Below are 17,714 nucleotides of genomic sequence, written 5' to 3' on the forward strand. Positions count from 1 at the left end.
AGATAAGGAGGTTGGATTTGACAAAATCACAAAGGAGAGGCTACAAAGCACGGCTGACAACGGCACTGCATTTAAAAACAAAAGTTTGCAATAAAGGATGGAATGGGAAAATATACTAAAAGATTAGGAAATAGGTGTTATTTTACCCATCCTTAAAAAGGGAGATAGGAGATAATGTAGTCACTGCAGAGGTATAACACTACTGAGCATCCCATCCAAAGTATATAAGTGTATATTAGAGAAACATCTTTTACAAGAAGTTAATTCTAAAATGGAACAATCATAGAGGGGATTCAAAGAAGTAGGAAGTAGTAAACACCACATTTTTACTATCAAGAAATTAATACAAAACGCACGGAACTCAAGCACTGAGTTATCCAAGCCTTATTTACTAATAAAAAGCCTTTGATAGTACTTTAGAAAAGATAATAGATATGTGATTAAAAAATCAAACAGGACAAATTAAGGGACAAAGAAACAGTCAATGTAAACAATGTAACATCAAGCCATTAACCTAAAGACTAATCAGCAAAGAACAAGCAAGAAAGCAAGCAAAGATTAAGGAGCAATCGAGAACAATTGTGCAAGCAACTAACTAAAAACATTACACCCGACATCCTAATGTAAAAGGATTAAGGGTTATTAACTAATTATTATTATTACTAAAATCAGATCGTAGACATACCATTTTACAAAGGGAACCTGGAAATCTAACTTCTTGATACTCTCATTAATAAGATCATCTAGTACAAAGTTGACTTTGTAATAGTATAAATAGTATAAATAGAATAGTAGAAATCGTGGATCTCATAAGAGTTCCAAAAATTTGGCGATAATATTTGTCATTGAAAATTAAATAATTGGTGTCAAAAATCAATTTTATTAATTCGGAAAAAGTTTCCCAAGATATCGGACTGTGGAGTTGGATTTAATTCCAATGGTTACGGAAAGAAGTTAATACACTGGAAAGTGGCAGATTTGTGAACAAGGATACTACGTAAAAACTTACTAAGACAAAGCCTCTGAGTAGTAGATAATTATTAACAAATTCACTGAATTGGAAAGAATCTGTTATGTTGAAGTCATTGTTATAATTGTATGTTTGTGAAAGAATGTTCGTTAGGAATTGAGCTATATTCGTGTTTGGAGCGTTTATTGACGATAATGTGGGTCGCATACTTAATTGTGGTTTGTAAATTTTGGGGAGACAGTAAAATCTAGGAGCATAGCCATTGTAATTATTGAGGGATTTGGCTAGTTTCTTGGCTAGGGTAGGTTGAAGTGGGATGGCGAAGAAATGGTTCATAGTATTTATGTAGTATAAATGATCGTATAAATGATAGTATAAATAAACAATAGTGTTCTAACAGTTTTTCTTGTATTTTATGTTTCGTTTCTCTCGTTTAGTTGTTAATCTTTAATGTTAAGTTATCGTAGAGTTCTCATAACATCTAAAAATACCTACAGATTGTTTTTGTAAGTATGAACCCTGTTGGTTGTTTACTTATAGTCTAAAATCTTTTTTATTTGTAGTGAACTGATGATGTTTTTAAAAATAAAAGCGAAACGTATTCGAATAAATCAATAAAGTAGTTGACGACTTTTATTTACCAATTACTGACCGATAAAACTCTGCTATTCAACCATTGAGTATATTTTAAATTTAATCAACGGTCGTATTTTTTTTGCTATATATATATATATATATATATATATATATATATATATATATATATATATATATATATATATATATATAGTAGTGAAAAGTATATGTGGTAAAAAAATGGTCAGAAGAGTCAGAAGAGTATCAGATCATATTTCATATTTACTCGGTTTACATGAAAAAAGTTTATTGTTTTAAAACTTTAACTAGTGACTGCAGATTGCCATTGATTAAACTTTCCATCGCATGCGACGCGGGCAGAATTACTAGTCTGTTTATAATAACTTATAATACAAAAAAGTGGACGGAAAGATGTGGATTGCTCGAAAGAAACTTTCACATCTGCGTAATATTAGATAATGATGTGGTATTACAGTAAAATAATTATTTCATGTAACAGCCAATAGGGACAGGTTTCAGTAACTAATTGTTATCATGATGACGGCCAACGTCCGAATACGAACACGGCGTCTAAAGAAGAAGGATGACGTTTATGCTTTTTAAATTTTTACCGTTCTACAATCGTTACGAATCGAATTCTAGTATCCATCTTTTATTTTTCTGTTGGTTTTATTACATCCTTTATTGACAGATATTTTTTAATTTTTTGTTTCTGATTTAATGTTTTTATTTTGTTAGTGTTTTTTTTTAATTTGTGAATTGATGAAGTGTAGTGAATCGATCTAAAGAAAATTATTACGTGACGCGATCCGTGACGACGTCCCGTGACGCTTCTTCCGTAATGATGATCTCAGCATTTTACTATAGAGAAAAGTAATACAGCTTCAGTATACCAGCTTCGCTTCAAAAAAAGAGTAGGTTTTGTTTTATTTATCTTTCCTGTTTCTAATGCAGGTTGACGATGACTTTTGTCTCTATACTCTACTCCTCCAATTAGGGTTTGGAGATATAGTCTTATCCAATCCTTGATGTTGCACTATCAGATCATTTGTCGTCTGCCAGGGCCACGCTTTCCATCTATTTTTTTTATGCATAGAGTCGCAAATGCATTAAATATAAGTTTAAGGACTGTTGATAACACTATTGCCCATAACAGAAGGAAAATCTCAATATTTTAGTTCACTGCTAGTAAAAACATCAGTATAGCAAACTTTTGGTTGTCGTAGACCTTTTTAATAAAAATCTACCTAATAGAAACATGATTTGTGATAAGCATAAGAGCAATAAAATTAGGAGTAAGTTAGAATTTTGTTTAGGGAAAAAAAAGTTCCTAAGGAATATTATGTCAACAATATAGGGTCAAACTGTTGGATTATATTAGAAAATATGTTCTCTGAGTAAGAAAGTTTATTTTACCATTTGTAATTAAGTAATACCTACTAAACAGTATCTGAAATATATTATTAAAGACCCTCAGGTCCACAATGACAAATGTTGATGTGGATGTCTAAAAAACCGTCCATTTTAATAAGAATGATCCGTCATTTAACAGAACTGATGACTTAGTATGAAAGATTCTTCATCAAGAACCAGCCAATAAACCGGTACTTCTTCAAATCAACCTTGTCCGCTATCATCAATACGTCTTTAGCAGAATGCTTGCAAATGACAACTGTAAGCTACAGTGGAACTGCAGAATAATGAATTTCAGATAATAGAACAAATTTTATATTATTTCTTCTTGCTGGTGTGCCCTTTTGTGACGAATGTTGGTAATCATCATAAAATACTGTATCTTATTGCAGAAGCATGGAAAAGGTTCTTTAACCAGAATGTTTTCCTATTTCCTAGACCTCGCCTTTCAAATATTTTTCCTTGCAGAATGGCTTATAGAAGGTCATATCTGGATTCATTTTGCATAATATGCCCAAAGTATTGCAGCTTTCGAGATTTGATGGTGGTAATTATCTCTCGATAGATGATAGAAACATTTAATACGATAGAAAGAGCGGCACAAATCATTGGCCTAAACATTAATGAAATAAAAACCAAATACATGAGGGTCAGTAAATCGACAGGCCAAAGAAACCTGCAGAATCTGACAATAGGAGACTATAACATCGAAAGCATGAAAAATTTTACATATATAGGTTCACTAGTTACCGCAGATAACAATGTCAGTGAAGAAGTTAAGAGAAGAATACATATCGCTAATAAAACATAATGGACTAATTAAACATCTAAGATCTAACAACATCACAAGAAAAACCAAATGCAAAATATACAAGACCCTGATAAAACCGGTCCTTGTATATGGATCAGAGACATGGACACTGTAGAAAAGCGATGAAAACCTATTAGACACATTTGAACGAAAAATCCTTAGACACATATATAAGGGGGTAAAGGAAAGTGACATATCGCGCAGAAGATATAACTTTGAACTATACACAGCATACAATGAACCCGAGATCATAACATCCATAAAGATCGGACGTCTGTGCTGGATGGGCTATGTTGAACGAATGTTGGAGACTGAAACACCAAAACATATTATAAGGCAAACACCAGTAGGAAGAAGGTCAAAGGGAAGACACAAACTCAGATAATTGGAACAAGTGGAACAAGATCTGAAAACACTTTAGATTACCAACTGGAAAAACAAAGCAACTAACAGAACAGAATGGCGGAAAATCCTAGAACAAGCCAGGACCCAGAAAGGGTTGTCGAGTTACTGATGATGATGATGAATTATCTCTCGATTCTTCTTAATTTTTGTAAAGACCTCCCTATTGACTAGGTCAGTATATGTTTCCAATCTCCTGCACCTATTTTTTTCACTTTTGTTAACCTTGTGTCTACTACTTACATTCATATTTTTATTTTTATCAATTGTTTTGTACATTTGGTATATTTAGTGATATCATTTAGGTTGTGGTGCCCAACTAAATTATTAAATGATACGTACTCCACCGTTTTCCTTTTTTTTTAAACATATTCCTATGTTAAACTAATGTTTTTGAACGAAAAAAGTGCTTGAATGAAGACCACAGGCAGACGACACGATAGACACGACCTTAAAAAGAATTTTGACCAATTGGATAGCAGAAGCGCAAAAAGTAACAGACGGATATATCTAGAGAAGGCCCATATTCAACAATAAGCAAATCGTGGCTAATTGATGGTGATAATGATTAGTTTTTGGATTTTACTGGTTATTCTTCATTCCACTATTTTTTTAAGTCAGCTTCTTACCTGCTTGTATCGTTGCGTTAGTTATCTTCTTGTTAACAGTATTTATTCAAGCGTATTCCGTTATCTTATTCGACTGTGTTTTGGTGATTGTATTCAAATTGATGTTATTCTTGTTTGCATTTGGACATCTCTATATTTGTAAAATTATATCGAACATAGAAATCCTATGTCTTAACACATGGACGCTGTAGGCGAAAATAAAGGTTTTTTCCAATATACTATATTTCTCCGTTTTCCCATTGTCATGTCAAAACAATTTGCAAAAACAATAAATTAAATAATTTCTTTTTAAACTTTTGATTTAGGAATAATTTAAAATTAAATTAACGTACGGCCGCTGTAGGCGTAAAATAAGTTATTTAGCAATATTTCAATTTAATTAAATATCTTAATTGAAGAATACCGAAGAAATTGTTTTTTGCAAGTATAAAAGCCAATAAGGAACTAAACAAATTATCCAGTTCCGACAACTCCTCAAGATGAAGTGTTATATTTTTGCTGCATTGGTGGTAAGCTCTTATCATTTAAGTCAGCTCCGTTAATTTTAGCAAAATCTTAGAGTGAATCGTATGTTTGATGTATTATTTTTTTGCTTATTCTTATTAAATATGGTATCTACTCGAGTTTTTTACAATTTATAAAATACTTTTTATTATTGACGTTACTTTAAAGCAGATTTTGAAACGGTGTTAGTATCTTGGAGTGAAGACATTACTGATAAATAATTTATTAATGAATATTAGTGGTTCCAGCACTCTATTTACTATATCCAAAAGAGTTTTAGATTTTTGACCAATTTATTAGTATCGTTTATATTTTTTTTTTTTTTGGTAATTTCAAACATATTTCATTTATGTTTAAATAAGAAGAAGTACTTTTTATTGACAATATAATTTAAGAATTATATTATCATATAGTCTAGTAACTCGGGCGGAAAATACGACCTTACCTCCCAATTCTGTACTGCATGGATTTAGCTGAAACTTTGAATTCAAGCTTGACTTACCGTTCTTCACAAAATTTATATATCGGCGACGAGTGCTTTTTTGTTTTTAAATGCAAAGGGCGGTTCATGGTATGCGCAACATTCTACGGTAGACCCATATTTCAAATGCCATTATACATTTTTTGGTGCAACTTTCTGAAGTATAGGTGGCAATAGGAAATATTAATCCTCGAACAAGGCGTAATTTTGTGTTTTTTGTGATATCAGTGTTATTCCAAATGTGAGTTTGGCTGTTGTCGATCTGGCCATTGTGATGCGCCGACGGATCTCGTCTTCACATCCTCCACTGTTAGTAATAACGCAGCCTAATTGGTTAAATTACCTGACAATTTCGTAACCTGCCATGTTTCGTATCTCTGCTTGGTTGTTACTGATTCTATCGATGATCATCAATTTGGTTTTCTGCATATTTATTTTTAAACCATATTCCGTACTCACTGTGCCTAGCCTATTCATAACTTGTTACAGTTTTTCTGGCGATGACATCAATATAACAGTGTCATCAGCATAAAGTAGGTTTTCGATTTTTCTTCCTCCTACCGTTGCTCCACCTTGCCGTTCCTTACAAACTTGACACCTAATATGTTCACTATATATATTGAATATAATAAGGGATATTATGCATCCCTGACAAACTCCAGATTATAATTTGAAGTTTTTCGAAACCACATTATTAACTCTTACATTAGCAGTATTATATACATATAGTTTTTATAATAAATAGATTAGATGTTCTGGCGTACCCATTTCTCTAAGTATATGCCACATTTTATCCGATTTTATAGTATCAAAGGCCCTGGAATAGTCAACAAAGCATAAATATGTTTCCATGTTAAACTCTTGAGATTTTTCGATAATTTGACGAATATTAAGAATATGTTCTTCTGTTCCTCTACCTTGGACAAATCATCATTTTTTTTAGGGAATTTGTGGTAAGAAAATTAATTTTAGTCTTTCGTTGATGATGGTTAGGTACGGTAATTACTGCAATCTGTAGGTGAACCTTTTTTATATATAGAAATAAACATGAGTTTACCCTAGCCACTTTTCGGTATTTCAGATCTCATTTCAAATTCTAAGCATTACTTCCGTCCCTAATTCTTCCATTTTTTTGGGTGTTTTAGCTATTATTCTATCTTCTTTTTCTGCTTTTCTGAATTTTAGCTTTTTAGTTACCACCTTAATTCCTTATAACCAAAAAATGTATATTCTATAAATAATGTTTGAAATAATAAAAATATAAAATTTATGTATTTTCGTGAAAATCACTAAAACAACGTCTTGCAGTTGTAAAACATAAGAAAATTGAATATTTTTTGCAAAATATTGTTGTTTTCATGAAGCAGCCTTTTTTCTGCATCTGTTTTGTTAAGGGGCACAATCTGGCATGTGTGTTGCTTTTTGTTGCCTTCGTATAACTGATGGTAAAGGAGTAATAGGCGTTCTTCTGTGTTTATGTTTAGGCAATAATTGAACGATATCTTCTTCATCGCTATCGCAATCGTTGTCCATATCATTTTGTTCAATTAGTTTTCCTCCCAATTTTATTTTATAGTGTCTCAATTGCCAAATATTTTTACTGCAAAAAGAGAAATCAAACGATTTCTACCTCGCGAAACCGAATTCAAATTTTTACCACTGTGTTTCCTAAAATTTGCGAAACAAACAGCTCGATAAATTACTCGGCAAGGGAATCTAAAATTGCATTCCACAAGCCGTTCATCCTGGTCAAAATTCGTAGTGAATTCAGTTTCTGGTACTTCAAACGAAGTAAATATTGTCGCTGCACTGTATCGAAACAAAAATCTAATACCGTAATTCTATTTTTACTGCCTTTACTTCTTTCACGCTATCTATATTGAAACCAAGTTTTGACTAGTGCTAAATCTATAAGGTCGCAAATAATCCGTATTGTCCATTTTTTGGTACGACTACGATACGGAAACGATCTACTAAATACACCCCACCCATATTTTTATTATACTCCTTAATTACTTCTGGCCGGCAAACTTGTTCATAGAAATTTTTTTTTTGACCACCGCTTACAATAATCTACATACTCCGAGGAAAAATAATATATAAAATTATTACTGGTGTGATGTCCATCCACCGTGCGATGGCCATTTTGCCATCATCTGTTATTAATTTCTTAAGTACCTTTTAAAGATTTTGAAAAAAGTTTTTCTGGTTGCATGAAACAATCTTTAGGGATCCGGTTCTTCATAATGGTTCCAGTTCCATAAAGTCCACGAGACAATAATTCGGTACAAATCTTTATCGTAGTAAAATATCGGTCAAAGTATATTTTATGCCCAGATACCAGTAATCTTACTGGATACAGCTGACTTTCCTAATCCAAAACCGTCACTAGATAATTGTGGAAATGTTAAATCCCCTTGATATATAATTTGTATCATATACACTTCCTTGTGGAGTGGCCCAAACAAAAGCTTTTAACCCTACAGGATTTAGTTTATTGGCCAATAATGACGAATTGGACATCTACCGGAGAATGAAATAATCATTTCGTCGACACTTGGATTCAGTGGGTTCTTGAGCATGACAACCTTTACATATGCTATCAAATAAAGACCTTATTTTTCAAATCTTATCGCGTCTTTGTACCACATTTATATCGGAATCAAAAATTACTTTTAATGAAATTCTGATAGCATAAAAGCGTTGACGGGTCATTGCTCCTGCAACAATAGGGATTCTTCATTTTTCCGCCCAATACATGACTATTTGTGGATACTGCAAAGTTGACATTACCAAGGTAATACCAATAAAACTTTGATTTCGCGTAAAGATAACCCCAAAGTTTTTCCTTTATGTAAAATAGCAGTTCTATTAGTGGAATTCACTATTTCCAAAAGAGTAGTATCATCAATATATTGATAAAAGAATGCATCCCACTTCCAGGAGCCTACATCATTTAGTAAATATGCAGGCTGTGACAATGATGATACCTCGGGAGTATATGTGCCAGACCATTTATCAGTTAAAGCGTCATTTTTATTAACTCTAGATTGCATGCTTGGCGTTTGTCTACCTCTTCCCACGTTCCTTTTTCTTGCAATACGTCTACAGCCTCGCTCTCGGTTATGTCCCCGTCCTCGTCTTAAGGAATTTATTCCTCGTCCGGTAGAATGAGGTTGAGTTACTAAAGACGTATCCGAAATAACTGGCAAAGATACACATCTATAAACATCAGTGGAATCACTTTCTTCTACAATAGGCGAAATAGATATCTTTAGAATTTGTTCTTACTTCATCAGAACTGGATGTGTCGTTTTTATTTTCGAAATCTGGATCATTGTAATAGTCACCACTTGAAAAGTCATCATCCGATGCATCTGAATTATTGAGCCACTTCAATAATTCCTCCCCAATAATGCTGAAAATAAAAACTGTAACCAACAAGTATCCTATATGAAGTACATAAAAAAATGTTAACGTAGAGTGTTTGCCACCGTATGCCTACATAAAGAATATAAATATTTTATCTGTTTTTACTCATTTTTTGTTTATTTATTTGAAAAACTATACTGTTTACATTAATTTGCAACCTTTTAAGAACACAGTGAATAAAAAATGTGCTGCAAATTATTTATGATTAAATAAATGTTTGAAGACAGTACTTACTCTTTTTTCTCCAAACACGCTCACTACGACTGTTTTGTGCCATAGTCGCAAAAAAAATGAAATTATGCTCGTGCTGTCGGTTTCGTAGTTTCAAAATATTTCAATAGAGTGTCACACGGGGATATAAACCTAATACATTATTTTTAGGAGGCGCTACGAGAATTCAAATGTTATGCTCTACCAATAGTACATTTGCAGTCAGGAGATTAACCCTTAGAAACTACCCTCTATACTAATAATAGAACAAAGCACTCAATATTATTTGGACGTGCTGAGATATTCATCTACACAACTAATAAAAAATGCATTTTAGTATACATATTTTAGATATGAGAGAGCCCCAAAAAACGTTTACTTTTCACGCTGCAAAATGATCTCTCAAAAGTATCTATTTTTGGTTTATCTTTAATAAGTCAGTTAATTCTACAGCTTTGATATATGCATACATAGTTATTTAAAAGGTAAATGCTACAAGGCTAGGTTCATTAAATAGCCAAACTACGTTTTATTTTGACAAATTAAGGTTTGAAGCAGTCTAAACAGGAAGTATTCACACCAAGGCATAAATTTTAATTGGTAATATCTCCATTGTTTTTTACGGCACAGAAATTTATATCAAACGAGAGTATTAATTGAAAAAAGAACTACATTTTAGTGCTACATAACTTTTTACGTATAAATTAAATTTTTTAAGGTATTTTGACGAAAAAACTTTTTTTTAGAACTTTTCAAAACACAATTTATTATAATAACTTTTTTCAAAAATAATGCATTTTAAACCAGTCAAATTTCTGGCCAATTGGTCTTTACCAAAGCCATCTAATTAAAAAAAAGAGTCAAATTACTGAATCTAATGAAAAACACTAAAATAAAGTGTAATGTAAAACAAAAATGATTAATATTAATTCTTGTAGAGATTAGGTTAATTATCCTGTCCTTTTTTTCCTTAAAATATTCGAAGAATCCATTTTTAACGAGCTGTAACTTTTTTAGTTTATATGCAAATGACCTTTTGTAGTGCACATTTAAAGGTCTTTTTATGGACTGTGAAAAACTTTTATCTTATTACCCCCAAAAATTTTTTTTTCAATTTAACGCTAAAAACATTGATCCAAATATTCGCAAAAACAGTGTCTTTACCGAGCATATCACACTTTGTATTGTATCGAGAATAACTTAAAATAAAAAAATCTCATTCTTCATAAGTAAAAATGAATCTCATTCTTTTTTTATAAGCTTTAATTTTGTTATGCATACTTTTTCGATCAAAGGAATATTTTTTTATTTACACATGAAAAACCGTTAAAAAACTGCTTTCAACTCAATCCTTTATCAACTTCCGTAATTATTTTGAGCAAAAGAATCTCCACCCCCAAACCGGTGGAGCCTAGCTTTTTCTCTCCGCCCTAAGGACGGAAGCACATATCGGCGTTGCATAACTTTTGTTATTTGAGCACTGTTCCACCAACTCACTGAATCGGTTCAGTCCGATAAAATTGGAAGGTGAATAGTCCGAGTAACTGGAGTATATGCCTAATTTAAAAACTTATTACAAAATTATTATTATTAATAGTTTGAGGGATATCATCTTTAGTCTTTTCTTTTCAAAGAAATTTAGGTACTTTTCAAGTTTCGGTACTTCTGCAACTTCCCGGGTTCTAAGTTTGGAGCAGTTTTTCTTTCAGCATTCGTTTTTTTTAATATTGCCTTTCGTACCTTTCTTTGAGCTGGCTTGTATTATTGTTTAGTTTTATCGGTTTTTCATGCTCTAAATTTTATCAAACTAATATTATTATTCTATAAATATTAGATAACTAGCGGACCCGACAGACTTCGTTCTGTAAGTAGATTTGGAATGTGGCAGTATATTTCTTTAATTCTCGTGAACAGAACCGTCACCATGATGATAGGGTGCTGTGTGAGGGTCAGCTCGGGTAACCTAAGTATCTTCTCTTCCACGAACTTTGGCCACCCTTTTAGACCCAATAAAAACCCCAACTGGGATGTCTGCCAGAGGGCTTCAAACTAAGAGGGGAACGTGAAAATCCTGGTAAATCGAGCGAGTTTATAAATTCAGGCCGATAGTGAACGACATCATCCTTTATATATTCTCAATTCGCCTGTAATTGGTTCTTGAATTTTGAAATTTTATTCATTTACATCTATGTTTTGGCCCGTTTACAGCCAATATAGCCCGTTCGCTAAACCAATCATGGTTTCTGTAATTTTGAGCAACATCTAGAAACACCTTTTGAATAAGTTCATTTTTTGATCGAGTTAACTGACAAAACCTTTAAGGAAAGTTAATACAACCAGTCAAGGTGTCTATAGGAAATTTGTCTTTACCAATGTCAATGAGTTATTTAGAGAATATGTCTCCAGATTGGTTATTTTGCAACTCGACTAGCATATTCTTGCTTAAGTGTAATACCTTGATATCTTTCCCCAAATTGAAGGACTTTAAACATGCATTGAGTTCATCAGTCATCGTTAATCGTTGAATTACTGGCAAAGACAAAAATCTCCTGCTAATAAAATCATTGTACAACCAAATGAGTTATGATTGCTACGTAGATTTTGTAAGGTTATATCTAAAGCCTCCAAAAATTTTTTATGTGCCATCGTGCATTCATCTTCTTCTTCATCTTTAAAGGCCATCTCCGCGACGAAGGTTGGAAATTATCATGGCTATTCTAACCTTCGAGGCAGCTGTTCTGAAGAATTGCCTTGATCTGCAACCAAACCACTCTCTCAGGTTCTTCAACCACGAAACGCGTCTTCTTTCTACGCTCCTCCTACCCTCTACTTTTCCTTGAGTTATGAGTCTCAAGATGTTGTATCTTTCGCCTCTCATCATATGTCCGAGATATTGCAATTTCCTTTCTTTTATTGTATTTTCCATTTCCCTCTCTCTACCTTTTCTCCTTAACACTTCTGTATTCGTGATTCTATCTACGCATGGAATCCTTAACAGTCTTCTAAATGTCCACATTTCAAACGCGTTAAGTCGATTTATTGTATTCCGGTTTAATGTCCATGATTCAGCTCCATAGTAGAGTACAATGTGTACATAGCATTTAACTAGCCTTATTCTGAGGGCCAATGTCAGATCTTTGCTGCATAAAATATTTTTCGTTTTCACGAAGTTGGCACGTGCTTTTTCAATTCTGACTCTTATTTCTACAGTATATTCGTTACTTTCTGTGATTATCGTCGACATTCATCCCAAACCATCAATTCACAATGCTGCAAAACCTTTGCCATTGCACAGTTTTTCGAAATGTTGCAGGTTGGAGTTTTATTGCTTTGCATGTTTATTGGCAATTTTAGTGCTAAATGGGCTGTTCGACCACCTCCAATCAAAGTTGCTGCGATTCCAGACGAAGCGAGTCAAAGTACAATTTTATTTTGTGAGCGAATTGTTGCTAATATCAATGAAATCAAAAAATTTTTTCCTGTACCACCAGGTGCATCTAAGAAGTAAATCCCTCCTCTTTTATCGTTTATTACTTTCATAAGTGTATCAAATACATACTTCTGTTGTTTATTTCAATAGTGGAAGATTTGTTTGAATTAATTCTTTCAAAGTGTTCACTGGACCGAACAGACCGCTCCCAAAATATTTGTATGAGAAAGAGGAAAGGGCTGTGTTAGGGTTTTCCCAGAAATTATTCGAATTTTTCTCGCCGTAAAAACTATTCGTAGACTTTAAGAAACATTTTAAAAAAGAATTGTTAAGATTGGTCCATGGGTTGTTGAGTTATGCGCTTACCAACACGTTTTGCGATTAATTTTTATATTATAGATATATTGCAAAAACTAAATATTTTATTTTTAGGTTCTTCTGAATTTAACCACGATCTGGGCACATCTCCTGGATGTTAATGATGACTTACTAAGAACACTTATAATAAAGGCGGACAATGAAAAAAAGTCTTCAAACAAAAACAATTTCTTCCATTATAACGATGGTCTAAACAGATTTGGTCCAGGAATAATTCCAATTGTTCCATATCAAGCCAACCCAGGAGTTAGTTGTTTTGAATCAGGTCAAGTGTGTCCCCCATCCCCATATTATTAAAAAGTTGGGTGAACTCGTGACGATATAGATTTGAGGATTCCTGCTACTTTTTGTTGAAATAAATCATAAATGCAACTATTTTGTTTTATTTAACTATCCGTAGGTTCATTTAAGAATTAATAATTACCAAAAATCAATATATATATATATATATATATATATATATATATATATATATATATATATATATATATATATATATATATATGTATATAAAAGAACAACTAAATAAGGGAGGCTACACCTTAATTAGTAGAATACGTTGAGTATGATGATGTAGATGATATGACGTCACCTCAATACTACCACTAGGTAACTCAAATATAACACTTCTGAGAAAAACGTAATAAAAGATTTTTGCAAAGTTCGAATTCCTTTCTAGCCTTAAACTGACATTATATTAAAGCCATATTCTGTATTTAACATTCTTAACTTCTTTACTCAATATCCATGAGTTTAACCCGCCGTTACACGCGTCTTCTATTGTGACGTGGTTGCACGCGTATGAGCGTCTCCCTCACCTACATCAATTCGACTTATTTCGAGGAAGAATGAATTTAAACATATATAAAACTAAAATGGGTTATACTCACATATCATATAAAGTTTCATAAACAATCTTTTTTAATTAATTTAAGAAAACAAAAGTCATAAAATAATATAGATCAAAAGTATAAAAATGTCAAATACATAAAGCTATAATAATATAATAATATACAAAATAAATAATCAATACACAAATGAAAAGTTTTAAAAATATGACACAAATCTAAAAATAATAAATGCATCTACTCAGATTCTTCCTCCTCTATTTCCTAACAGGAATTACACAAAGTTTTTGTGTGTTCCTTACAAATTGGTCTTCTACAATTTGGCTTGCAGCATTTTGTCTGGGTTTTTCGGTTCTTCTTCTTGGGATAGTATGCACACTTATTAGACACTTGTTCCATTTCCACAGGCTCCGCTTCATTTCGAATTCCCAAATGGTCCCTTATTTGCATTCGTAACAATACAGGGAGAGTTCTTATGTTCATTCGTACATTCGTTCATTCAACATTTGATGTAGTCTAATCAGTTCTAAAGCCAGATTTTTTAGAAATTTACGTCGTGGTAATCCAATACTGGTACTTTCATAATAAATAAGATGACAGTTTATGCCACAAATATTTAACAGACTGAAGAAAATTGTAAGCGGCCATCTACAACTTAATCTTGAAACTGAATATAAAGATTATCGACCACATCAACACCAGATTTGGTTTGGTTGTAAAATGTTAACACTTCATGCTTTTTAGCATTACCTGTTTTATGGTCGATACTATCTTGATCGTGCAAAGTTGGCAAAACTAAAACATTTTTATTTTTCTTTGGTACGTAGGAGGTAAGTAAGCATTCTTTCCCAAAAGCAAACATAGATGTATTTTCGTTCCTTTCTTTCATAGCGAGAAAAATTGTTGGTATCTTACGCTTGTTTTTTCTTAGAGTTCCCACTAATGTAGTCCGCATATTATTTAGAAGGTCTATTGCCAAGGGAACTGTAGTGAAGAAATTGTCGCCTGTAATATTGAGACCTGTATTTGCAATAGGTTTTATCAAACGTTTTACAAGTGCTGCCGAACTATTATCTTAATGAAATAGGCCAATTGGCTGGTTACCTATATACACCTACAAGCTACAAGTGTACCAGTTTTCCGCACCAGCCCGTGAATAAATTTTAATGCCATACTTCGCTGGCTTACTAGGAATATATTGCCTAAATGTACATTCCCCACGAAAGGCTTCCAGCATTTCATCCACTGTAGCATACCGTCCTATTTCATAATTAACCTTACATTTTTTCACAAAACAGTCAAATACTTCTCGTATCGGCGCCAGTTTGTCCGTTTTCCTACGCTCTTCTCTGTCGCTAAAATCATCAAATCTGAGTGCCCTTAGCAGAAGACGAAACCGATTTTTCCCCATTGTTATTCTAAATGTTACTGGCCTATCTGCAGCCCATAAGTCATCCACACTTACATGAGCACTTTTTCAGGTCCCAGCGAAGTAAAGTAGTCCAAAAAGTGCTTTAATTTCGTCTAAATTTGTGTCCGTTGCATCTCTTGGACGGGATATGTTTTGTCGAATTTTGGAAATATATTTGTCCGTATATATAACAATTTTTTCAACAATGTCATCTGAAAAATATAAACTCCAACACTCAGATGGAATTTTCTTTTCTTTTGCGGAACCTTTTACTCCACGTTTTTTGGTAAGGATATTCCTAACTAAAGTTTTAGAATAACGATTTTTGTGGTGGACATTCCAAACGGTTTGATTATCTTTACCTAAAATTAAACAACTTTATTGCAATAAGTCTATAATCAAGTATTTGAATAACCTTTATACCTAAATACGTAGGACTGCGTGATACACTAACGGGGAGGCAAGGAATATAGTCCCACTCGTCATCAGAACTTGCCGACATTTCACTATCCGTATTATAATTTTGTATCTCTACCTCATCAATTTCACGTCCTTCACTATCATCGAGATTTTCCAAACTTTCGCTGTTTTCTTCATTTTCAATTTCTGCAAGCCACTGAATTAATTGACGTTCTTTACGTGAATCCATTTTACTAAAAATGCAATTAACAAAGGGTTCCTAACAAGAGCGCCCATATATAAATTTGTAGGAAGGGGGGGGCAGACGTGTATTTTTGTCAAAATGTTTGTTTATATATGTAGGTATAATACGTATAAATATATAATATAATTTGTTATAATTGTATAATATAATTGTTCTTTCCCGAAAAGCTAGGGGGCCACGCCCCCCCCCATCGCCCATGGGCATGGGCGCCTATGGTTCCTAACCTAACCTAAACAATAATATTTTAATTAAACTTACCCAAATATTAAACAAAAACCTAAAAGTTTCTTTGAGATAACACAAATGTGATTTCACCGTGCTTGCACGCGCAGTGAGGAATTCTCTCACCTGAAGAGGGATGTCACTTCTTTCAGAGCACACTGACCGCTTGAAATATTCTACAACTTTGTCATCCCCTCTCATGAACGATGATAAAGGCATTCCTCGGTGCTCAAGGTTATCGTATTAGCCAAGACAGTTTTATTGGTTATAAATAAATATGGTGAGGTATTCCCTCATAGCGCGTGTAACGGCGAGTTAATAAGGGATATATTTTTTAGATTAATATCAGTAAAAAAGTTGGAAAGTTCAAGTTATCTAGTTGTTGCATATATATGCTTTATACCAAAATCCCAGTTATGTAGTTGTTATACTATACATTTCTTGCATTAGCCCTTATTCGTGTTAAAAAAAAAAACAACAGTAGAACTAGTAGAAGGTATTTTTTTTTATTTTTTTTTATTTCTTGTTAAAATTACGTACTGTTATACATAAAAAATTAAAAAAACTTATTAACGTTAAAAAAAATTATACACAAAAAACTACTTTCTGAAGAATAATATTGATATGAAACAATTTGTCATTTCTGAAGAGGTACCAATAGATAGCTTCTTCAAGAATCACCTTCTTAATCTTGACCATTAAATTAAATCTCCTTTATTCTCGTATAGCAGACTGGTGTAAAATGGCCTGTAGGAAAGTAGGAATCTCCCAAAGCAGGTATATGTATGTACAGCGTTAACAGGCCTTTTAGGCCCATTACTGGATGGATAATTTCCATCGTTTTCTATTCTTAGCTAACAGCTTCCAATCTCTGATTCCCATCTCTCTGACATCTTCCATCACTGCATCTCTCCATTTCTTTCTTGGTCTTCCTCTCTTTTTTTTGCCCTCAGGTCTATTACCTTGCATTCTTTCTAGATGGCCGAGCAATTCTAGTCTACGTTTTTTCACCACATTTGTTATTGTAGGGTTAGCATACAACTGATACACTTCTGCATTAGTTCGTCTTCTCCATTCTCCTTCTACTACTTTTCCACCAAATATTCTGCGAAGTATCTTTCTTTCCCATGCTTCCAATGTGTTCTGTACGGTTTTGTTCATAGTCCATGTCTCGGCAGCGTATAGCATTGTGGGTCTAATTATAGTTTTGTATACTCTTATTTTTGTATTACGAGATATATCTTTGGCCTTAATTATTTTGCTCATGGCTCCAGCACACCTGTTGCTCTTGGTCAGTCTCAGGTTGATTTCA

At 33.0% G+C, this 17,714-nt stretch overlaps 1 long non-coding RNA gene across 1 annotated transcript; it reads left to right on the forward strand.

The window, feature by feature from the left end:
- Window positions 1-5,196: 5,196 nt before the first annotated feature.
- Window positions 5,197-13,629, forward strand: LOC140438659 (uncharacterized). The gene is made up of 2 exons (XR_011950570.1): window positions 5,197-5,331; window positions 13,312-13,629. It is a non-coding gene; the product is annotated as an uncharacterized lncRNA (long non-coding RNA).
- Window positions 13,630-17,714: the final 4,085 nt, after the last annotated feature.

The sequence above is a fragment of the Diabrotica undecimpunctata genome, chromosome 1 (assembly GCF_040954645.1).
Source record: "Diabrotica undecimpunctata isolate CICGRU chromosome 1, icDiaUnde3, whole genome shotgun sequence".
NCBI lineage: Eukaryota > Metazoa > Arthropoda > Insecta > Coleoptera > Chrysomelidae > Diabrotica > Diabrotica undecimpunctata.